Consider the following 26242-nt stretch of genomic DNA (forward strand, 5'->3'; position numbering starts at 1 on the left):
AGCTCAGAAATCGACAATATTCAACAGCTTTTACAAGGAATCATTGAGTTTTAATTTGAATTTTAAGCCATTTTAAATGCAAATAATGCCATAACATTTAAATCCCGTTGTAAAGTACGTTAGTCAACAGCGAATATAGCTCATCCGTGGTAGAACATTCGACAGCAGAACGAGAGGTCCCAGGTTAAAACCCGGGTGTTCCCTATTTTTTTATCTTCTTAGTTTACTTTAACTAGCATATTAATATTTCATATTTTATTAAGTTAATATAATAAAAATTCATATTTTATTAAGTTGATATAATATTAGCTGTATTAAGGTCACAATTATTCTTTCGAAACATGTTTCATATTTTTTTTACCATTTTAAACATTTTCTTTGATTTATATGAGTTTAAAATCGATTACAAAATTCCTTCATGCCATAGGAATTGAAACAACAAAAACGTTTATAATTTTATATTGAGTCCTATAAATAAAAAAAGTGGTATTATAAAAAGTTCTTTTTTATAAAAGTGTAATTTTTATAACTGCTTTCATTTTGTCCATCGCGTACTTCTCTTATTTCTGTTTCTATTTATTTTATGAAATAGGTATTTCCTACCATGACCATACTCCTGACATTTCATATTTTGATCCTATTAGTCTTACTCGTTTCTAATTTCAGGTGGTCTCTCACTTTTATCTTGGAGAATATTTGCATTCCTGAACCATCTAAGGACTGCCACCGACTAGGAGTCATGTTTTTGATTTGAGAAAAATTCATGCGGTATTTTCCTTTACTTCCGCATCTCAGTTGTCACCGCTGGACTTTACAGACATGCCTTCGGAAGCACGGTGGGGGCTTAGTTAAATTAGAAATTGCTAATGTAGCTACTGAGCTACATACTTCACCATATATTCAGTTAATCCGCAGTCCGCAGGTACTTTGTGGATTTTGATTGGCATTATTTGGGCCTGTTTCCTATTTTGCATATCTGCAGGAACGTTTCCTAGCCATTGGGACGCATCGTGTCAGAGTTGAGGACTCCCCGACTCCCCTCTCCTAATCGGCTACTTGCGATTTTTTTTTTAATATTTCTATAAACCATAAATTGTAACATCAATTCTATGTCGGACGCTTCAAATTCCAAATTCAATTTTTTAATCAAACAGAGGATTTAGAAGTTTTTAGGTAAATTATCTAAAACTTCTTCTAATTCACTTTGTAACTATTAAAATAATTAATAATGATTAATTATATTATTTATAATAGCTATTATTTTTCATATTAATTTTATTAAGGATTTATAAGGTTATTCTTAATGTTTTCAATTATATAGTGATGTCACTTTTTATTGAAAGCATAAAATAAAAATAAATGTAAAGGTAACTATAGTATGATTTATACGTCTTTACTTATATGTGAAGGATATCTTTAAAAGTGTAAAACTGATTAGTTTCGTTAGACAGAGGAATATTATAGTCTAAGTTCCAAATATAGGTCGATCTGTACCCATCTGCTTGCCGGATGAAACATTTTTTTTTAAATTTTATACATAGACAAATAATTCTAGCATGGGTTGCCTATCAAAATCGTGTCATAGCTATACTTAAGGGGGTCCGTAGGGTTTTTTTATTTTATATTTCAATCACATTTTTTTTGAATTTATGGTAGAATTATTTTATTTTTAAATTAAATAGGCATATTCAGTACAATTCATAGATTATTCAAGAAAAAATATTGAAAAATAAGCCAACTGTGGCAAATTTTTGAAGACACCTCAAAATACATAGGTACACTTCTGGCCAAAAAAATTGGGACACCTTAAAAATGGGTCATTTTTGATGTCTCGAATCTCCTAAACCTGTTGTCCGAATTTAGCGATTTTTTGGTATGTTATAGACTTATTCTTTAAGAATCTCGATTTAGTAATATTGTTGCTGAACATGTAAATGTCATAATATACCAGGTGTAACAATACTACTGTGTTTTTTCCTCAAAGTTCGGAACACCCTGTGGAATATTCTAGTATTTAAAAAAATATTGAAATTAAAACTCAATTGTATTCTTAGACTTTCTTAACATTATGTTTTTTGACGCATTCACTTATGTTGGATAATAAAAAAGTTAGGTACTTTAACAATTAGCCACGTTCTTCATCAATACAGGGTGTTTCTAAATAAGTGCAACAAACTTTAAGGGTTAATTCTACATGAAAAAATAATGACAGTTTGATTTATAAATATACGTCCGCAAATGCTTCCTCTTCGAAATACGGGATGTTGAATTTTTTCTTACAAACTGACGATTTATTTATTGCTCTAAAACCGGTTGAGGTATGCAACTGAAATTTGGTAGGTTTTACATTTTTTCACATACAACTAAAAGCTTTATATTCACCATTTTCGTGCATACAGGGTATATGACCGGGTTATATGACCCGTATGCACGCCAATGGTGAATATAAAATACATAATTGTACGTCAAAAAATGAGCAATAACTACGTCTTAAAGCCCATCAAATTTCATTTGCATATCTCAACTGGTTTCAGAGCAATAAATAAATCGTCAGTGTGTAAGAAAAAATTCAACATCCCGTATCTCATTTCATCATCCCGTATCTCCCGTATCTCCCGTCCCATTTTTTTGGCCAGGAGTGTATAATGAATTTTGCGGTGGACACCAGAACTCGTCATTGACGAGTTGACGAGTTGAGTCAACGAAAGGTGACAATACTTAAACGCGTTTTTCTCAAAACTTCCTTTTTCAAAGCCTGTAGACAATCTGCAGGCTGAACAAGACAAGACTGTCTAAGTATTGTCTTGTTCTTGTATTTGGGCAACACTAGATGTAGTTGATAGTGAGGATATGTTAAGCGGACTTTTAATTCAAATTGTAGGCCGCTATGCCTCACTTAAACCCATGATAACGTATGGTTCAGTGGCATGGATACTTATCGGCGCCCTAGAAGTAGAGGAAACCGCGCTGCACGTGTTATCTCAGTGTGAAGGCCTCATAAGGCTGCGGTACCTAGCATAGGAGAGGAAAATCCAGAAACAACACTCTATGAAAAGACTCGTTTCAAGCTGTGGAATCTCATTAAAAGAATTTTTCTGAATGAGAAGCGTTAAGTGACAAAGGGGGAGCACAATAGATCTGTGCTGTATTATTATAATCTAACTTCGTTCTTTGATCGGCTTTTTCGTAGCATATATTACGTGTTCACCGAAGCTCTGTGTGGTGCTCAGTATTACGCTCAGATATTTGACTTCTTTCTTCACACGTAGAATACTTTCTCCGTCTAAGATGAACGTCTTGGGTCGCTCTTGGTTCCTTATAGTCCATGTGGTGAGACCGCTCCCGTCTGAAAAAAATCTGATTCGGTTTCTTTGTGGATCCCTATTCAAAAATGTCCCCTTTAAACAAATCCGAAGGGTGCCGGGCGGACTTTTTGGGCAGAAATTGTTTAAACAATTTTTTTAAACAAATACAAAAGATCACGTTTTTTGTTCTAAAATATACACTCACCGGCAGAAAAAACCGCCACCCCAAAAAATGGGTAATTTTTAATGTCTTGTATTTCCTAAACCTGATGTCCGATTTAAGTAATTTTTTTAATATGTTATAGCCTTATTCTCTAACAATATCGCTGTCTGTAATAATATCGTTGCTAGACAGGTACATTGTCATTGTATACAGGGTGTACGAATCAAACTGTGTTTTTTTCTCAAACTTTGGAACACCCTGTGGCATGTTCTAGCTTTTATAAAATACTGAAATTAAAACCCAACTATAGCTTCAGGTTTTCTTAACATTCTGTTTTTTTGTTTATTCGCTTATGTTCGATAATAAAAAAGTTAGGCACTTTAACAACTACCCCTGTTTTTCGTCAATATTGGGTGTTTTTAAATAAGTACGGCAAACTTTAAGGGGTAATTCTGCATGATAAAATAATGACAGTTTGCTTTATAAACGTATGCCCGCAAATGCTTTGTTTCCGAGATAGGGGGTGTTGAAATTGTTCTTACAAACTGACGATTTATTTATTGCTCTAAAACGGTTCGTGATATGCAAATGAAATTTGGTAGATTTTAAGAGCTAGTTATTGCGCATTTTTTGCATACAATTAAGAATTTTATATTCACCACTGACGTGCATACGGGATATATCTAAAATGTTTATACCCGTATGCACGCCAATGGTGAATATAAAATTCTTAATTGTATGCCAAAAAATGCGCAATAACTACCTCTTAAAATCTACCAAATTTCATTTGCATATCACACACCGTTTTAGAGCAATAAATAAATCGTCAGTTTGTAAGAACAATTTCAACACCCCCTATCTCGGAAACGAAGCATTTACGGGCATACGTTTATAAAGCAAACTGCCATTATTTTATCATGCAGAATTACCCCTTAAAGTTTGCCGTACTTATTTAAAAACACCCAATATTGACGAAAAACAGGGATAGTTGTCAAATTATCCAACATAAGCGAATAAAACAACTAACATAATGTTAAGAAAACCTGAGGCTATAGTTGGGTTTTAATTTCAGTATTTTATAAAAGCTAGATCATTCCACAGGATGCTCCAAAGTTTGAGAAAAAAACACAGTTTGATGCGTACACCCTGTATACAATGACAATGTACCTGTCTAGCAACAATATTATTACAGCGACATTGCTAAAGAATAAGGCCATAACATATTAAAAGAATTACTTAAATCGGACATCAGGTTTAGGAAATACAAGATATTAAAAATGACCCATTTTTTGGGGTGGCGGTTTTTTGTGCCGGTGAGTGTATATTTTTAGGTTTTTGGGTCGTTCTAAACAAGAAAGGTATCTTGTAATTTTTCTCAAAAATTGAAAGTTTTCGAGTTATAAGCGATTTAAAATCTGAAAAATGCGAAAATACGCATTTTCGAGGCTTAATAACTCATATTTAAATTAGTATTTTTGAGGTTGCCAGATACTTAATTTGAAGGTTAAACATTCAGCTTCAAGATTCTGAAGAGTGATCGCGTCTAACTTTAATTTATACCGTTGTTTTTAATTGTTAAATATGTATGTTTATCCGATTTTTTTGCCGGTGCGGCGCGCTCTATTTCAAAAATCTCCTATTTTCATCCGAAAAATATTTTTTCTATATTCTTTAGGATATTTTAAATAAAATAGGTTTCTTGACATTTTTCTCAAAAGTTAATAGTTTTAAAGTTATTAGCGATTTAAAATCCGAAAAATGACAAAAAACGTATTTTCGGTTTTTAAATTACTTATAACTTTAAAACTATTAACTTTTGAGAAAAATGTCAAAAAACTTTTTTTATTTAGAATGTCCCAAAGAATCTATAAAAAATATTTTTCGGAGGAAAATAGGAGATTTTTGGAATAGAGTGCGCCGCACCGGCAAAAAAAATCGGATAGACATGCATATTTAACAATTAAAAAACAACGATTTAAATTAGACGCGATCACTCTTCAGAATCTTGAAGCTGAATGTATAAACTTCAATTTAAGTATATGGCAACCTCAAAAATGTTAATTTAAATATGAGTTTTTAAACCTCGAAAATGCGTATTTTCGCATTTTTCAGATTTTGAATCGCTTATAACTCGAAAACTATCAATTTTTGAGAAAATTTACAAGATACCTTTCTTGTTTAGAATGACCCACGAAACTTAAAAATATATGTTATGGAGCAAAAAAAAAACGTGATATTTTGTATGTGTCTAAAAAAATTATTTAAACAATTTCTGCCCAAAAATTCCGCCCGGCACCCTTCAGATTTGTTTAAAGGGGACATTTTGAATAGGAATCCGCAAAGAAACCGAATCAGAAATTTTTCCAGACGGGAGCGGTCTCACCACATGGACTATTAAAGATTATGGTTATGGCCTCCGTCCTCCGTCTTTTGTGTGGCTAGCCATAGTTCTCTCTCCTCTAGCCAATGTATCCTTTGGAAGAAGGATATATTAATTATATATACATATCCTTCTTCCAAATATATATTGGCTAGAGGAGGCTTAGTCAATATATCCTTTGGAAGAATGGAATGCTGATAATTGATGGGAAAATATCACAAATAGAGGAATAATACGTATTGAACAAAGTAGAACTCAGGATAAAGTTCAAACATATAGGGAACTAAGGAGAGAAGAAAAAGACACACATCGAAGGAAAACGTTACTGAATATTTCTTGTTTCTTTAACGATTCTGTGTTGTTTTTCTGTTCCTTAGTTATTTATTTCATTAACAATTCGTTAAAATCCTTTATAAAAGGTATATTTATATTAATAAGACCCTTTCGGGCTACATCGCAGAACGTTTTCGAAATAATAATTCCAACATCAATGCTGCTTACATATAGAAGTGTAAGAAAACTGAGAATTCTAAAAAGACAAGAGTACCTAATCGTATAGTTATAATTGATAAAATATTAAGTATAAAAGTAAGACGAAATATTAAAGAACGCGATAGACGGAAGTAAGACGGAAATAAACAATATAACAACTGACTAAGAATCATTAAATTGTGAGAAAATTACACAAGTTAAACAAAAGTAAGTTTTCGATTGTTGTTTATTTACATATTTGATACATTTTGCTGTTATTATTAAAACAAATAACAAATATAAGGCACAAAGATTAAAAAGTATAAAAATAAAACATCACATGATACTAAAATTAATTTCTATTGTCCTACGTGTCTTTTTACTCAGGCTTTACTCGAACCAATGCTGCTTCTACGGGTCTAGCAGAAGATCTAACATCATTTTTATTTCTTGATTGTCTATCAGCACTCTTTCTTTTGACATAAAGTTGCGTATCAACTACGATCTCATCAAATGGTACTCCAAATGCAGCTAAAAATAACAAAATATATACAAAAAAATTTGGGTATTAAAATGAAATGCACATAGGTAAATACATGTAAAACATTAAATTATATACATATAATGTAGCGTAATGTAATCTTAGAAATAATATTAGTTGACAATGTGTTAAATCTAAAGCGCAGAGGTAAAACAGACTAAATTCTTATTGTATATTATGTGGGATATTATTTTCAGTTTCATTGTTTCTAATAATGTTTCTAATAATGATCGTCATCATAGTCATCAAGTTTTTTAAATGTAGGTACCTGCTCTTCCGGTAGGGATCTAAGGAGGAGTAACACCGAGCCGCAAGCTCTCATCTGTTTCGCCCTAATCATCCATAGATCGATCTGATACACCAGTGTATTCCAATCTAAGTAGCAGGTTTATTTAGAATTTTAAATTACTATTTTAGCCACCTTATTTTCTGGCCAGGGCCTGGACCATCGTCCGATAGATCTTATATGTCTCTGTATATATGTATATGTCTCTGTATACAGGGTGTCCCGAAAAGAATGGTCATAAATTATACCACACATTCAGGGGTCAAAAATAGTTCGATTGAACCTAACTTACCTTAGTACAAATGTGCTCACAAAAAAAGTTACAGCCCTTTGAAGTTACAAAATGAAAATCGATTTTTTTCAATATATCGAAAACCATTAGAGATTTTTTATTGAAAACAGACATGTATAATTCTTATGTCAGGAACATCTTAAAACAAAATTATAGTGAAATTTGTCCACCCCATAAAAAATTTATGGGGATTTTGTTCCTTTAAACCCCCCCAAACTTTTGTGTACGTTCCAATTAATTCATTATTGTGGTACCATTAGTTAAACACAACGTTTTTAAAACTTTTTTGCCTCTCAGTATTTTTTCGATAAGCCAGTTTTTATTGAGATGCGGCTTCTTTTTCAATATATTTACGTAAAAATTTTATGGGGGTTTTGTTCCTTTAAACCCCCCTAATGTTTGTGTACGTTCCAATTAAACTATTATTGTGGTACCATTAGTTAAACACAGTGTTTTTAAAACTTTTGTCTCTTAGTCTTTTGTTCATAAGTCACCTTTTATCGAGATGTAGCTTCTTTTTCAAAATATACCTAAAAATGTAAATTATAAATAAATTTTCAGATTATTAACAGGTCTCTATAACCGTACTTAACCATATACAAATATGTGGTGGATTCGACAAATATTCAAAATATCTCGATAAACACTGGCTTATCGAAAAAGTACTAAGAGGCAAAAAAGTTTTAAAAATAATGTGTTTAACTAATAGTGCCACAATAATAATTTAATTGGAACGTACACAAAAGTTTGGGGGGGTTTAAGGGAACCAAACCCCCATAAAATTTGTATGGGGTGCACAAATTTTACTTAATTTTTTTTTTAAGATATTGCTGTCGTAAAAATGCCACATGTCAATTTTCAATAAAAAATCTCTGAGAGTTTTCGATATATGAAAAAAAATCGATTTTCATTTTGTAACTTCAAAGGGCTGTAACTTTTTTTGTGTGCACTATTGTATATAGGTAAGTGAGGTTCAATCAACCTATTTTTGACCCCAGAATCTGTGATATAATTTATGACCAATCTTTTCGGGACACCCTGTATATGTCTTTGTTTCTGGTTTTTCTATATTTAATTAGTTACACATTCCATGACACTACTAACTTTATTAAATTGGCTTTTTACTTCTTTTACTGTGAATCAATTTTATTCTACATATAGCCCAGTCAAATAAATTTTAATAAACGTAAAGCATTTTGTATTAGCTTTCAAATTGAGACCTTCGTCTAATCAAAATTTAGGTGATAAGAAATGTTTTTTCATAAAAGTATCGATTTAATTTTACAGGATCTCAGACATTGATTAAAAACTGTGTTTTTTATATAAGATATCTATTTCTAGAAGGGATAGAAAAATTGGAGGGGTGTGGTTAACCAGGGTTCAGAAGACGTAAACAGAGATTACCAAGGATAAAATAAAACATGCGCTGACAAAGATGAAAAATAGAAAAGCACCCGGAGAAGATGACATAGTAGTGGGGGATATTAAAGTTCGAGGAGAAGTTCTCCCGGAAAAAATTCAAAATTTATTCAACTTACGTCTAACAGCATAATTCCAAGAGGTTGGATCAACGTTGTAACCTTTATGTTACCGGGAAGGTACACGTGTAACTATTGCTGTTTACTTTCCATTTATTTTAGGAAAAGATCCAGGTGACTGATTTCTTAGGAGAACTCAAAATAGGGTACAAAGAAATTAAATAAATATCTTTAGACTTTTTCAATTAATGTATGTAGATAAGGACACACCATTAAACTTGATACAAATAATAAACTTAAAGATAAAACCCATAACTAAATTAAAATCCATGGTGACGTTTCAATTATTACTTTAATCATCGTCAGAATAATAAGTTTCTTGAGCGGATGCTTTAAAATAATTTTAAAGGAACAAACAATAATTAATGAAAACGTAAAAATGACATTGACAATCATTGGGTTAAGTCAATAATTTCAAACACGCCATGTCTTGTTGCGTGTTTAAGGGTGGCTTCAAAAGAAATATGGATAATGCCTCCTTGATGCTGAGTTCCGTTGGAGAACTTGCATGACCAATGATTGAGAAGTCCTTACGACTAATAGGGTGGTCAGAATCAGTCATATGTTGGAATACCGCTGAATTTGGAATTGTTCTTGATCGTCTTCCTAAGTGAGGAGTGACACCTAAGTGAGGAGTGACACCTAAGTGTTCGCAACATCTGACATTAAAGTGACGTCGAGTCTTCCCGACGTACGTAGCTGCACAGCTACTACATTTGAATTGGTATATAATGTTAGATGCGAGATCACTAGGAATCATGTCTTTCACATGGAAACGAGATCCTATTCTTTCCAAAGTCGTGAAAGCAAATCTTAATTCTATAGAGGGAAATGCTTTTTTAATTGTTCTACGGATGTTGCGTCGGATTTGTAAGCTGTGGTAACCAGTATATGGAAGTTTGATATAGATCTTTTTTTTGATTTCTTCTACTTTGCTGTTTGGTTGGAATTTGTTATTGAAAAAACGTCTGATGTATCTTTCTAAGAAGTTCAACGAAAAACCATTTTTTACTTAAGATCACCTTTATGTTTTCTAAGTCTTCATGTAGGAATTGCCAGGTTGAACAGATAGTGAAAGCGCGGTGAACAAGTATATTGATTAAACTTGTTTTGTATTTGTTGGGAATGAAGCTCTCTGCGTTTATATACAGGCCGGTGAAGGTTGGTTTTCTATATATTGAAGTGGAAAAACCTGAAGGTGATCTGAAGATGTTAATTCCTAAGAAGGGCAGATTTCCATTGACTTGAGTTTTACTAGTAAATTTCATATTGTGGTGTTTCTGGTTGAGATAATCTAAAAAATGTTGAATGTGATCGGTATGTTTGAAGATGAGAAAAATATCATCCACGTATCGTCTATAAAGAAGTGGCTTAAAATCAATTGGACAGTCAGCTAACCATGTTTTCTCATGGTGACATAGAAAAGTATTCGCGAAAACTGGTCCTAAAGGAGAGCCCATTGCAACGCCATCTATTTGTCTATACTTTTTGTCAGATGTTGCGAACACTTAGGTGTCACTTCTCACTTAGGAAGACGATCAAGAACAATTCCAAATTCAGCGGTATTCCAACATATGACTGATTCTGACCACCCTATTAGTCGTAAGGACTTCTCAATCATTGGTCATGCAAGTTCTCCAACGGAACTCAGCATCAAGGAGGCATTATCCATATTTCTTTTGAAGCCACCCTTAAACACGCAACAAGACATGGCGTGTTTGAAATTATTGACTTAACCCAATGATTGTCAATGTCATTTTTACGTTTTCATTAATTATTGTTTGTTCCTTTAAAATTATTTTAAAGCATCCGCTTAAGAAACTTATTATTCTGACGATGATTAAAGTAATAATTGAAACGTCACCATGAATTTTAATTTAGTTATGGGTTTTATCTTTAAGTTTATTATTTTTTCAATTAATCCAAAGTGGAAAAAAACTTACTGATATTTTTTAGTGGCGTGATTTACTGAAAAGGTACAGGTGTACCTAGGTGTAAATTATATTGCATGATATTTTTTACGGACGTGGATTACTGAAAAAGTACAGATGTATAACCTAGGTATAGATAAGTACCTCAGTCAGTTTCGGGTGGGTGTTTTAAAATTTTAAAATTAAATTTAGATACAATGGGTTTCACTTTTGCCAAGGTTATTTGCTTATTGCCAGATTTTGGGCTTGCAATGCAGTGCATCATAAAAATAATCTTAAAATAATAATAAAACCATTTAAAGCTATTGTAGGTACAGCTGTACGTAATAGACGTACATAAAAATTGCCGGTAACATAAAAGTTAATGATATTAATCTATAAAAAAGGAGACGCCCAGGAAATCGAAAACTGTAGATCTATATAAGCTTCCCTTCCCATTTGTACACACTTTTTACCAAAATAGTCTCCTGTAGACTAGAAAATAAACTGAACCTCGATCAACTAATATAATAATCCGGTTTTCGCTCAGGTTTTGGTACCAATGCTCGTTTTATAACGCTAAAGACCTTAATAGAGAAAAGCACAGAATACAACCGTCTACTAGTATTGTACCCTCGGAGATCCGTGGAAAAAATTTACACCCAAAATTACAAAATTCAGTTTGGCAACACCGTGTGAATGTTGATAGTAACAAGATAAACAGAACTAATTTAGTCCAGACAAATTAATATATTTTTGTGCCAACAAAAATGAGATTTTTCAACCAAATAATGTTTCACATATGATACTATGATGTGCAAAATAATTTTGAATTGGTTTCTGCCAATGAGCTTGCTTTTTTTGTCATTAAAGTAGAAAAAACTTCAAAAAATTTATTCTTTATATTTATTTATATTTATTATATTATATTTATTTATTATATTTATTTATAATATTATATTTATTTATTATATCCGTCGACTAATTTACAATGATTAATGCGATGTTAAAACATTTTATCGTTAGCGGCTTCTGGAGTGTCTGAGACATATCTTATTTCATTGATAAAAATGCACAGTCCCACCGATTTCCACTTGAACCATACGAGTTTTTATTAATTTCCAAAAGGCTTCGATACGATAAAATTGAATATCGTGCCGCTAACCCAGTATCGTATGAATTACAGACACCTACATACACCCGCTTGATTTATAACATCTACAAAAAATTAACAGCAAGTGTGCAACTCCATGAAAAATCTAACAAGTCCCCATTGGAAAGAGGTATTAGACAAGGAGACACGATGTCACCTAAGCTCTTCACTTCAACTGTGAAGTATGCTTTCAAAAAACTCAAATTGGTACGAGACCGGGATAAATGTAGACGGAAAAATGCTTAATAAACATCGATTTGTAGACTATTGTCTTCTTTGCCGATGATTTACACAAAGCCAAAATAATGTTTAATAAACTTTCATAGGCAACCAATGACAAACATTTTATGACAAGCAGTTTTATGGCAACCATCATTGACCAAAATTTTATAATAAACTTAATAGACATAATAAAATTAGAAAACAACACCAAAGAATGGGTTACACAATACAATAATCTTGGCCGTTAGTTAAAAATCACTAGGGATAAGGGATAACCAGACACAAGAAATACAAAGGAAAATTGGTCTAGGAAAATAGAGCATAACTGGATACAACTTGCGCAAAATAAAATTTATGGAGACGTACACAGAAGGCTCAGAGTCGCGTAAGAAGACGCATCTCCTGGTTAAACAATTTGAGAGCTTGGTTTAATTGCACTTCTGCTGATCTCTTTAGAGCAGCGGTATCGAAAGTGCGAATTGCCGTGATGGTTGCCAACCTTCTTAGAGGAGATGGTACATGAAGAAGAAGACACAGAAGGCTGGAAAGATGATGATTTTTTTAATGGAATAGATATTAGTCATTCAGCCAGTCACAATGGTTTTACAATAGGGGAGTAATGTGTAGTGTGTGTTGAGTAAATGTCTTGTTACTTAGTAAAGTCGACTTCATTGTCTTTACAAAGAGACGCTTATTGTATCCGAACATCCGCGGTTCCTCGGGTGAGTAGGTACGGATCCCACAAGGATAGAAATTATTTTTCATTTATTAAATATTTAATAAACGAAAAATTTCCTCACAGCCAGGATTCGAATTCACAACCTTTGGGTTCAAAGGTAGGGGCAGGATGATGATAATGACGATGATATGATATAATCTTTAGACAAGACCAATTACCAGAGAACGGCAGTTCTCGCCAGTGGAGCACACCTACACCCCCTACACGCGACACTATATATACACGAAATTTTCGATTTTCTAAATCTGACTGAATTGAAAATTGGGCCAACTCCCATCTTAAAGTTCAGGAAAAGACTCACCCATTCATATGTCAACCATCCATTTTGGTCCAATGGTGTGGATTTTACGGCCCTTCCTATTTAGGGTCTGTTTTTCGTTCTCGTCCCCAAAACTCCCAAAAACTTCGAAAATTTAACTTCGACCTTTGCAGCTTCTAATAGAAGCGATCATTACCTTTCCAACGCATGTCTAATTTTGGAACTCGGTTATACCGTTCAAAAGTTACCGAGCTCAGAAATATGAGTCAATTTTTATTTAAAAAAGGGAAAATGTTTGTGGATATGTATGTATGTATGTGTGTGGAAAAGTTAAATCGATCTGAATATTTTTTTCTGTGTTTAAAGAGGGGTTGAGGGCCGATTCAGAACCGGTGTAGTTTGTTAGTTTTGACTACCCATAAGCCAGCTATAGGACTTGGTAGGTACAAAACGGCATATTTTTTGGCGATCTACATCTTCGGTTCAAGAAGAGACAGGAGAACAGTAAATACACCAAATCAATAGCGTTGAGTTAAGCTTTCAAATGATGTCTAAACTGTCAGGATCAGCTCAGTATAGCCAAAAAACTGAAAAACTAAACTTTTAAAATTTTGGTTTTTCGACAATTACTCAAAATTTCAACCTACGAATTACGCCAATAACTGAGCGTTTGTAGAAGGACTCTAGACGAATCTAACGGTGTATACCTTATATCTGGCAATATTCGAATTTTTAAGTTATAGGCTTCATAAGTATGATCAAATCTATTTCTTAAAAGGAAAAACGGGTTTTCAAGCTCAATAATTCCTGTAATAGCTTCAGTTATCATACATGACCTTAGATGCATAAGATACTACTTGTCAATACGTTTCAAACTCATGTTTAGTGAACAAAATCGGTTAAGCCGTTTAGAAGTTATTAAGCTACTAAAGTATTTTAACTATTTATAATGGGAAATAACGTCGGTCTTGACGGTCCAGTTGGCTGGGGCTCAGTCTATTGACAAGTTTAGTGGATTTGCGATTTGCGGTCGCTGGTTCGAGCCTCAGCTAGGTCACGAAATTTATAAAAGGCCAACGCCGTAGTATAAAACTCAATAGAGTCTACGGCTTGGTCTGGATAAACTGGCGTCGGATCGGCCTATGGAGGAGCGGTACGGCAAGGGATAAGGGCTTGCGGCTTGGTGATACTCCTCCATAGATCCCTACCGAAGGGCGTTGACGCCTAAGAACGGTGTATACATAATGGGAAATAAGCCACAATATTATTAAAAAAATGATTTTTATTAACGTTTCGACGCCCAAATCGGGTGCCGTTGTCAAAATACAAAATACTACTTTATTTTGACAACGGCACCCGATTTGGGCGTCGAAACGTTAATAAAAATCATTTTTTAATAATATTGTGGCTTATTTCCCATTATAAATAGTTAAAATTGTAAAAATGCCACAAGAAAATAGCTTCAGTACAAAAGTATAATTCAATTAACGATTATTCCCTAAATGGTTTATGTAGTTGTAGTGGTTACGACCCTAATTTGATCTGGCAACGGGCAATCCGAGTTCATTTGCCGGCCATCCCAATATTTTTTCAATCTATTTCGAATAGAAAAAAAATCTAGTGTACATTAGATGGACACTAGATCATTTGGGAGGTAATGCGACAAAGGTGACCATTTATAAAGCTTGACGTGTAATCGAGAAACATTGCATTCAACTTTATACATTTAATTTATAAATAACTTTGAACAACTTCTGATACAAGAATAAAAAACCGCTAAACGCCGTAAAAATGAGTGGCCCATACAATATTCCAGCTACAAAATATCTGATATGAATATTACGTGGCGCGAAAATGTATTTTCATTTTGATGCAAAACAAAATTCTAGTTTTATTTTAAACGATTTTTTCATAATATTTGCTAAATTTGAAGTAAACGCGCCACAAAAGAGTTTCAAAATTATTTTGGGGCTCAAAGAGAGCCCCAACTTAGCTCAGGCCTCAGGGGCCCGTGTTCTGTTCCAATTGCATTTTAGTCGAAAAGACCAATTTCCCCAGTGAAAAATTAAAACTTTTTAAAATTGTGTCTTTTGAAAATATTCCGTTGGTATCGGCTTTTAAAATACATATTTTTGTTTTTCTCGTTAAAGTCTCTGCACAGCCAACCAAACGGGGGATCCTGCTGGGTCCTCTTGGCCGGGACCCCGGGGCCCTGCCCCGGTTGTCCCAATGGCTGTACCCTTCTGTCGCTAGGTATTTCAAAAATTTTGTTGTACTCCTTGATAATGCCTCTGTTTCGTTTACGTTCGGCCTCCCTGTATATTACACTTAATGGGTAATTAGTTAATTTCTTTTTCCAAATCTATCTGCACTTTAAATACTTTAATGTCATCAGTTGTTAAAAATATACTAAAAATCCATTCAATTCCAGTAGCCATTTTTATCAAGATTATTATAATAATTTTACTGATCATAATAATTAAATTATTGCATAACAAATTTTTTAATGTTCTTTTTAATTCCAATGACAAATAAATCGTTCAATAATAAAAATGATACTTACACTTAGCATCACTAGCACTTTTTATCTGATTCTCGCCTTCCACGGGAGCACTTTCAGTTATTTCCAAATTAAACAAAACTAAAAAACAAAGAGCAGAAACCAGCAGCTGTTTCTTCATTTTTTTTTTGTGTGTGTCGTGTTCTTGCAACTAAACTAGTGAGAGTGAGAGTTGTCTTTCCATGTAAACTTGAATTCAATCAAGAATTTATAGAAACGTTAAGATGTACACAGTGAGCCAAAAGTAAAATCTATTGTTGATAAATGTGTTATATTATTTGAATGAATTTGTGACTTCATACTTTATTGTTCTAAAGTAGGATTTTTCAGAGCATTAAGTTTATGAATGAACTAATAATCTGTTAAAATACTGTTGTACAAAATTTATTCCACAATTATTGTTCTAAGTGTTGACCCACACTACAATTTTAACGACAAATACATTACCGACTTTGAATTTCCCCTTAGTGATAGTAATTTTATGTTTTTCGTTTCTTTTAAATAAGATTGTTCGAATAATTCTTTACGAAATATTTCAATTGCATTTTCAGTACTTATGACGCTTTTGCAGTTTAGCAAACTATTATGGTTAAGTTTATTGGCTTACTTATCTTAAGAAGTGCTAGAATAGAACACTAATAGTCCCCGTTCTCAAACATGGACCAGAGGCGAGGACCCTCATCAAAACCAATGACGAATGCTATCTATAAATTTTTGAAATAAAGGTATTACGCAAAATATTCTTAGCGGTCTGTGAAAACAAAATATGTAGGCGTAGATATAACTTTTAACTACAGAATATTTACAAGGAGAACTTTGGTGGAAAAGATATTAATACTACAGTCGAACTCGCTTATGAGAGTACCGGTTATAGGAACATCACGGTTTATGGAATATAAATTCGAGATCCCGAAACGTTTCCATTTACTCCTTAATAAATTTATCCGTTTATTGGAATACGTATTCATAAAACAATACCGCTTATTAGAATATTTTTCAGGTCAACGAATACATTTTTACCTACAATTTCGAATTTCCCAAAAATTAAAATTATATCTTGTATTATGGTTTCTCGCCAAGGGCTTCGAAGGCCTGTAGTGCTGTTTTATTTCTATTATTTGGGTTTGGCAGATAGATAATAAATATTTCATTGCGTTGTTATGAGTACCAATTCAATCGTTTACCGACAAATTCAATCTTAAAATAATTTCCTTTGTCTACAAACTACACATATTGCCACCCACTTGCCTGTTATAAAATTTTTAAGAAACAGTTTACCCATCCTAGTCGTAAAGTTATAAAACGTTTTAGGGATGGCCAAACCATTGTAAATTTTTATAATTTTTATAATTCAGAGCAACAAAAGTGACTAGTATTTTATGTACCTAACAAAAAAACAAGCTACAATTACCGATTATTTTTCAAGACTAAATAAGTAATTTTCTTATTAAGTATTTTATGTATTTTAATACGAAAATATTTACTTCTTCTTCTTGCAGTACCGTCTCCTATCGGAGGTTGACTACCATCACAGCAATCTTAACTTTGTCGGCTACAGCTCTGAACAACTGTACTGAACTGCACCCATACCACTCCCTTAAATTTCGCAACCAGAAAATCCTCCTACGTCCCACATCTCTCTTTCCCGAGATTTTTCCTTGGATTATGAGTCTTAGCAGAAAGTACTTTTCTCCTCTCATTATGTGGCCTAGATACTCCAGTTTTTTCGTTTGTATGGTTTTATGACTTCGCATTCCTTCGCCATTCCTGTCCATGGTATTTTCCACATTCTCCTGTAACACCACATCTCGAATGCCTCAATGTTTTTGATGTTTATCTTTTTCAGTGTCCAAGCTTCCATGCCGTACAGCAGAACGGAGAAAACATAGCACCTTAACATTCTCGTTCTTAAGTTTATATTTATGTCCCGGCTGCATAGGAACTTTTTCATTTTGACAAACGATTGTCTCGCTATCTCAATTCGCCTCTTGATTTCTCTTGTCTGGTCATTAGTATCAGTGAAGCAAACCCCTAAATATTTGTAGGACGCAACTCTTTCAACTGGCTGCTTATTTATGGTTAAATTCACATTGGTGTATAGCTTCTTTGTAACAATCATGAATTGAGTTTTTTTGATGTTCAGTTTTAGACCATACTTATTGGTATGAGTGTTTATGTTTTCCATCAAATACTGTAAATTTGCTAGGTTATCTGTTACTATTAGCGTGTCATCAGCGTATCGTATATTGTTAATTAACTCTCCGTTAATGTTCATACCAATGTTTTGCTCTAGGAGCGCTTCCTGACATATTGTTTCGCTATATATATTGAATAGTAGTGGAGAAAGCACACAACCCTGACGCACACCTCGACGAATCTCTATTTCTTCGGTTAACTCATTATCAACCTTGATTTTTGCTGTTTGTCCCCAGTACACCCTGGATATGATGTTAATGTCGCGACTGTCGATGTTTTCGCTTCTTAGGATTTCATACAGCTTTTGGTGTAATCTATTATACACCATCGAAATTGTATATCGAAAATTATATTATAAATGTATTATTATATTTCTAAAACTTGAAGTTTATTTAATAGCGATTTAATAAGTGTCGAGCGTTCCAATTCATACCATAATGGCGAGTCCGCATTGGTAAATTTTTCGTGTGTACATCTGGTGCACATGAAAAATTTTTCATATGCACAAGATGTACACACGAAAAATTTACCAATGCGGACGCGCCATAATGTTGAGATAATAATATATGATTTGACGAGTCTGATTTTCTGGATATTGTTAATATCTTGTCCACATACCTACCTAATAGTTTTTTCATTCGGAAGAACACTGCTCTGGTCTTTTCAATGCAGATTTTTATCTCTTTACTCAGTCATTTATGTTTGAGCCGAGATAAGTAATGTTTTTTTCTATATTTTTTTCGTTTTTCTCTCGTTTTTTTTTATATTTCTGTACCATATGCTGTAATTAAGTAGTCGTTTACAGCTGTTTTGCTGACTGCCATATATTTAGTTTTTAAAGACTCAAGTTTTAAACCTGATTCTTCGCATAGTCCAGTAACAGTCCTTTCGCAGAACTTGCAAGCAACACAGTATCATCGTTGATTGAAATATTGATCTCAATCAACGGTATCATCCACATACCTCACATCACTGATCTTAATGCCGCTGAACGTGATACCGACATCAACTCTGGCAAGTGCCTCTTTGAGAATATGCCAAAAGTAGGTACACATTAAAAAGAAGTGCTGAGAAGATGCACCCCTTTGTAACCCCACGAAGAATTTCAATTGCTTCACAAGTATCTAAGACAATTCTCTCATTTGCTTGTTGTAATACCTATAGATTTTGTATAATTCTTAAGTCTTTGTCGTTTATTCCTATTCGTCAAGGAATTTCCATCAATTTTCCGTGTCAAATTTTGTCGAATGCTTTCTCAAAGTCTATAACGCACATGTACACAGAAGAATTGCTATCTCTATAACCTCTGTAATACCTCTGAACCAGTGCTTGCACGCTGAATAGTACCTCTCTTGTTCTAAGATTAAAAATATAGGTATACAATACAAGTCATAAAATGAACAGGCTAACCTACTTATGATGATACATATTATATTTAAATTTATTCTTTAAATAAATGTATCATCACATTTACAATGAATTTATTTAAATTTGTAGCTTCTACCTAGAAGACTATAAATTTTTGGTTCGCTGTGTATTTCTACAACTAATTAGTAATTCTGCTAATGCTTATATTGATGAGAAGTGACTCAACTCATTGCTTAGTAACGTTTGTTTAGATACTAAAAAACAGGAAATAATCAGAATTTTCTAACGAATGTGCGTACTTGGGTGTATGTTAGTGTGTATACATATAGCTATTAATTATCGAACACATAGCATTGACTGCACATCAGATACGAAAGAATTGCGAGATAATGTTAAATGTCAAAGGACTCAGTCATAACACAATTCTCTGATGTAAATAATACATATATTTAGGTAGGTAGTGAAAGTTCTTTTTTATGGCTTTGGATAACTTGCTCCATTCAGCCACGATAACGTATTGACTTATTGCGTTTGTTATTAATATAGGTAGGTATGTACTCCTAATACTTAACATAGGGATAAATTAAAAAAATACGTTGTACAAAAATTTGATTGACAAGAAAACGCCTTTTCACATTTAAGGTTTTAACCAGCTTAAACTGAATGTATCAACAAGGAATTGTACAAGAATACTGTAACGAAAGAGTTAATTTCGACCTCAAGTAACGGTTCCACGCCGACATATAGAACCACCGAACAACATAGAACTTTCTCGTTGGAACAGCTTAAGTACCAGAAGCGACGATAAGTGATAGTCAGAATTTCGGAATTAGAGATGGACTGTTCTAGATCTTTTGTATTTGTATATAGTGATGAGCGTGCTAATAACCGGCAAAATAACGCACAAGATGAAAAACATAATACATTGCGAAACACAAAGAGATGAAACTAGAGGAGGTGGAAATTATCGTTATAAACGTATAAATTTACATTACATTACATAGTTTCCCACCTTTAGACGTATCAGAGGAGTATGACAACTGTCACTGTGACGGTAGAATTTTATAAAATACTCCTGTCACAAACGTTTTTCTTTTTATCTCACAACTTAATACGTTTTCCATCTTTTGTGCTATTTTGCCGGTTATTAGCGCGCTCATCACTGTATAATCTCGCTGGTTATTAGTTGAGTTTAGTTAATAGGGCTTTTCATCGATTGTCATTTGTTTCGAGCTTCTGTCATGTTTCACATAATATTAATATATCTACGTCATCCGTCTTTGGTTTGTATCATTGGCAATACCAATAACGTATGACGTACCTATATTAATATTAGACGACACTTGACAGAAGCTCGAAACAAATGACTGTGAATGAAAAGCCCTATTGGGACCGTCCAAGTTCGGAAGAGCGACACCTGGTTTCATAGCTCAGTAACATTTTTAGCACTTTTAATTATATTGGCCAATAATATTAGTCCTGGTTACTGGATACTTGACAAGGCCATAGCCCAAAAATGAATAAGACGAAAAAGTAAGATTGAGGTTATGTTATTAAAAGGTAAACATTGTATTACAAGTAAAATACCATTGCTTAAATTCACTTTAATAATTGCATAATATATCAGTATTGTGGAGCAACATATAATTTTTACAATTTATAACACATCATATGCGAAATCCCATTTTCTTCAATGACAGTAGGTATAAAATATACGTCAATTTGACAATTTAAATTAACAATATAAATTATTTAAGAAATATATTTTAAGAAAGTTACAACATTTGTCCGCTATACACGCCCAATCGTTTCATTCGTTTCTCGTATCCCCTCCAAGTACTCGCACACAGCGAATAAGATAATTCGTAGTTATAAACCTGTAAATAAATAGTCGTGATATAAATAGTCATAAAACAAATTTGAACTTATAGATTTTTATATAAAACTTATTAATTACAATACTTTTCACGCTATCTACTACCTTTCGTGTCGATGTTACTACAAAAACACAAGGGAACAAAACTACCGAAAATCATTCTAAGTTTTTATTTTAGCCCTTGTTAAATATCTCAAAAAAATTATTAAGCCTAATATTTTGCCGGAAGAGATATAAAATAAAAGATTGATTCTAAGGAAGCGGTATAATTTGTTCTGTATCAGATTTTCCAATAGATACTTAATTGCATAATCGTTACCTATAATATGCAGCCGAACATCCAATGATAGTCTAGTAAAATAAGATTACACTACATGTAAATCAAAATGTAAATTCGTACAGGCTGGAACAAATTTTATATCAAAGTTTAGGTGAGTACAAAAGATATTTTCCAGAAAGTATCAAAATCATATAAGGGGATCATTGTTTAAATAATTAAAAGGGGTCATTTTTGCACAATATTTACTTTTTTAACTGATGAGGTAATTTACATTTTAATGAAGGTCTTTAGGGTTTTTTCTACCAAGCTGAAGGACAAATCTTTCACCTAAGACTTACTAAATTAAATTTGAGCCCCAATTTATTTAAATAATTATATATAAAATTTAAAAATCAAATTTGCAAAAAAGTATTTTTTGCGTTTTAAATAAGCACTATGAATTATTTTATTTAATAGGAGAAGTTGCGCTATATTACCAGTATTAATAAAAAAAAAATTGTTTAAAAAGTATTTAATAATTTATGAGATATTTAATTTGTTTATCAAATGTTACTATATTTTCAAGTGCAAAAACGCGGTTGTTACCAAAAGAATATAAAACTTTGTAAAACCTCGTTACTTTTATTTTTATGTATATTTTCAATAAATGTATTGATAAATTCAAATTTCAATTTAACTCCCCTCTAAAATGACATTTTAAAATTGTTCTAATTTGTTTATAATTTGTTTTTTAATAACGTCACGGGGATTAAACATTTTGAAATGCTGTTCCGATAATCCTGTTCCTGGGATTTTTTACTGATTAACCAATTTTTTTGTCGTTTTTTCTTCTTCTTTTTTTCCTTATAGTAAAAGATATAGTTTTGCTTATAGAGGGGGTTTCATTAAGAATGTCCAATCGCTGAGTTGTCGATTCTAGACCTCAAAATATTAAGATTTAACCCAAATCACTTCGATAAAATATGGCTCCTTATTGAGTTACAGGGTGTTTTATTTAAAAATTTAAAAATTATGTTTGCTCAGTATTTTAAAACTATTCGACATATCCCTTTCATACTTGGTAGAAAGTGAAGGTACTATACATCCTATGAAATTATGTTAAATAGAGGTTTCCGGCTATTACCAGAGGCGTACGACAGGCGGACAGGGGAAAGCAAATGGTTGACCCTTCCCAAATTCTACGTCATTGGCGAAATTGCCATTTTAGCGCAATTTTTAGATTCTCCTATACTCTCAATGTAAATAACTTACTTTTCATTCGTAACGATAAAGTCATTAGTTTTCGAGATATTTGCAGTTAAACATGTAACGGCACAGTTATTTTATTTTGATTAAGGTTTTATGCCGCTTAATTTTTAATTTCAAATATCTCAAAAGCTAATGATTTTATCGTTAAGACTAAAGAGTATATTATTCATTCTTAACGATAAAATCATTAGTTTTTGAGATATTTGAATATATTAATCAAAATAACTAAATAACTGCATGTGCCGTTACATGTCTAACTTCAAATAACTCGAAAACTAATGACTTTATCGTTACGAGTAAAGAGGATGTTATTTACATAGACAGTATTGGAGAATTTAAAAATTGTGCTAAATGGCAATTTCACCAGTGACGTAGAATTTGGGAAGGGTCAACCATTTGCTTTCCCCTGTCCGCCTGTCGTACGCCTCTGGTAATAGCCGGAAACCTGTATTTAACATCATTTCATAGGGTGTATAATATACCTACACTTTCTACCATGTATGAAAAGGATATGTCGAATAGTTCTAAAATATTGAGCAAAACTAATTTTTAAATTTTTAAATAAAACACTCTGTAACTCAATAAGGAGCCATATTTTATTGAAGTGATTTTGGTTTAATCTTAATATTTTGAGATCTAGAATCGACAACTCAGAGATTGGACATTCTTAATGAAACCCCCTCTATAAGCAAAACTATACCTATCTTTTACTATAAGGAAAAAAGAAGAAGAAAAAACGACAAAAAAATTTGTTAATTAGTGAAAAATTCCCAGGAACCCGATTCTTGGAACAGCATTTCAAAATGTTTAATCACCGCGACGTTATTAAAAAAACAAATTATAAACAAATTAGAACAATATTCAAATGTCATTTTAGAGGGTAGTTAAATTGAAATTTGAATTTATCAATAAATTTATCGAAATCATACATAAAAATAAAAGTAATGAGATTTTAAGCAGGTTTATATTTTTTTGGTAACAACCGCGTTTTCGCAATTAAAAATATAGTAACAATTGATAAACAAATTAAATATCTCATAAAATATTAAATATTTTTAAACTATTTTTTTTTGTTTAATACTGGTAACATAGCGCAACTTCTCCTATTAAATAAAATAAATTTATAGTGCTTATTTAAAACGCAAAAAATATTTTTTTGCAAATTTGATTTTTAAATTTTATATATAATTATTTAAATAAATAGGAGGTCAAATTTAATTTATTAAGTCTTAGGTGAAAGATTTGTCCATCAGCTTTGTAGAAAAAAACCCTAAAGACCTTCATTAAAATGTAAATTACCTCAGCAATTCAAAAAGTAAATATTGCGCAAAAATGACCCCTTTTTAATTAATTTAACAATGATCACCTCATATGATTTGGATACTTTTTTGAAAATATCTTTTGTATTCACCTAAACTTTGATATAAAATTTATTCCAACCTGTACGGAATTACATTTTGATTTTTTATTTTATTAGTCTATGATTGATATCGTCAGGGTTACCATTCAGAATTCTGTTTCGATTACCTAATTTAAATCTATGAAGATAGGCTTGCAAAGTAGCATGATTACCAAAATATCTAACAAACATTGAATATACTCTTCTGTTGGGATGACTTCTTGAAGCAAAAGGCTCAGTAGGTAAAACAGGGTAAATTTTTGTATAAGGGCAAAACCAAACGGACCACGCTACACAAAAGTAGTTTTCGATGATTTACCGTGGGTTCTATGTAGAGTGGACGTTACACCCCAGACGAGCGTCTGTGGCCGGGCTGTGGTACTTCTATTGCAAAAAGCATTCCATTCAATTTCTCAGTTTTATTTAATTCTTGTTTGCGCAGCGACATTAAATCACTTCTATCGAGCCAACAATTACTAATCCTTTTAAAGCCCACTTCTTTGCTGCAAAATAATCTACTTTAGTTTTGCTAGAGATACCAACATGTATTATTGTAACTTTGGTTGATTTTCCAGAGTTTTTTCCAATTCTTGCCGTGGCGAGAACCTACCCACTAAAACCCTTCGTCCTCTCAACCGCATTTGCGATCCGTGAGTTCAGGCCGGGAATCGCTCTGATGAGGGCATATATATTTGATACTAGACCTGACACACCTCTCGCTAAATCGCTACAACGGCTCTTATATTTATATATATTCCCAGCTGGACTTAACCACGTACGTTTTTTTGTGGCTACAGCTGTCTGTCTTCAGTCTCCTTGAATTGGAGCGTATCTTAAGAACGTATTGGCTCTTTCGTCAAACGTACTTTCAACCTCACATATCCTCGCAATCATATCACTTACAGAATCAACATGGTTCTCTATAACAGTTCTCATCTATACCATTCCAACACAGTGTCGACTAAAACCACAGTAAAAGCAGTAGGTAATCTGTGGTAGCTTTCTTGAACCCGAGGAGGTATGAGCGGAAACACCCGTGGCCTGTGAGTACCTACAACAGGAAATAATCCAAACGCCGGTGCCCACATTCGAAACACGTGGTCAGGTCTTGTATGGATGACTTGGTCCACTGTACCACATCCATAGGTCCCTCTCCTCAGGTCTTACATTTTCAGTCACACCGCTTTATGAGAACGTTGAAATAAACGGGTCCTGTCGCATGCTAAGATGTGAGAGGACACGTAGCCGTTGATGACCTACAAAGCTACCGCAGACACACTTGCTACGCGTAACAGACTTGTTCTGTATGTACGTGTCAATAGCCTCAGACGATATTTCTACCAGCCCGCTCCAGACTTCTTCTTTTTTAAGTTCCATCTTCTATTGAAGGTTGGAAATCATCATGGCAATGCGGACCCTGTTGACTGCCGCTCTAAATAGCTCTACACTACTGCATTAGAAACCATTACCGTAAGTTCTTAAGCCAGAATGTTCTTCGTCTTCCCACATTTCGCTTTCCTCTGCTTTTGCCTTACATAATAAGTTGTAATAATGAGTATTTTTGCCCTTTCATCACATGTCCCAAGTACTCAAGTTTTCGTCTATTGATAGTTAGTATTATTTCCGGCTTATTTCCTATCCTCCTAGTTACTTCCGCGTTTGACATTCTTTGAATTCATGATATTCGTAGGATTTTTCTGTAACACCAAAATTCAAAGGCGGCCAACTTATTCAAATGGACTTGTTTCAATGTCCACGCTTCCAAGCCATAAAGAACAGTAGAGAACACGTAACGCCGAATCATCCTTAGGCGTACTTCTAACCTTATGTCCCGACAACAAAGAAACTTTTTAAGTTTAATGAATGACGCACGTGCTATTTCAATACGTGTCTTAATTTCTTTGGTTTGGTCTACATTTGCTGTTATCCATATTCCTAAGTATTTGTAGTTATCCACACTCTCAATTACAGTATCTTCAATAGTCAATTGGATGTTTGCGTGTGCTGATTTAGTCATAATCAGGCATTTAGTTTTCTTTAAATTCATCTTCACTCC

At 33.1% G+C, this 26242-nt stretch overlaps 1 long non-coding RNA gene across 1 annotated transcript; it reads right to left on the bottom strand.

Moving 5' to 3' along the window:
- Positions 1 to 6548: 6548 nt before the first annotated feature.
- On the bottom strand, positions 6549 to 16016 carry LOC126881952 (uncharacterized). Its single transcript, XR_007697063.1, has 2 exons — positions 15823 to 16016; positions 6549 to 6850 (listed from the first exon to the last, which is right to left on the bottom strand). It is a non-coding gene; the product is annotated as an uncharacterized LOC126881952 (long non-coding RNA).
- Positions 16017 to 26242: the final 10226 nt, after the last annotated feature.

Source organism: Diabrotica virgifera, chromosome 3 (genome assembly GCF_917563875.1).
Source record: "Diabrotica virgifera virgifera chromosome 3, PGI_DIABVI_V3a".
Lineage (NCBI taxonomy): Eukaryota > Metazoa > Arthropoda > Insecta > Coleoptera > Chrysomelidae > Diabrotica > Diabrotica virgifera.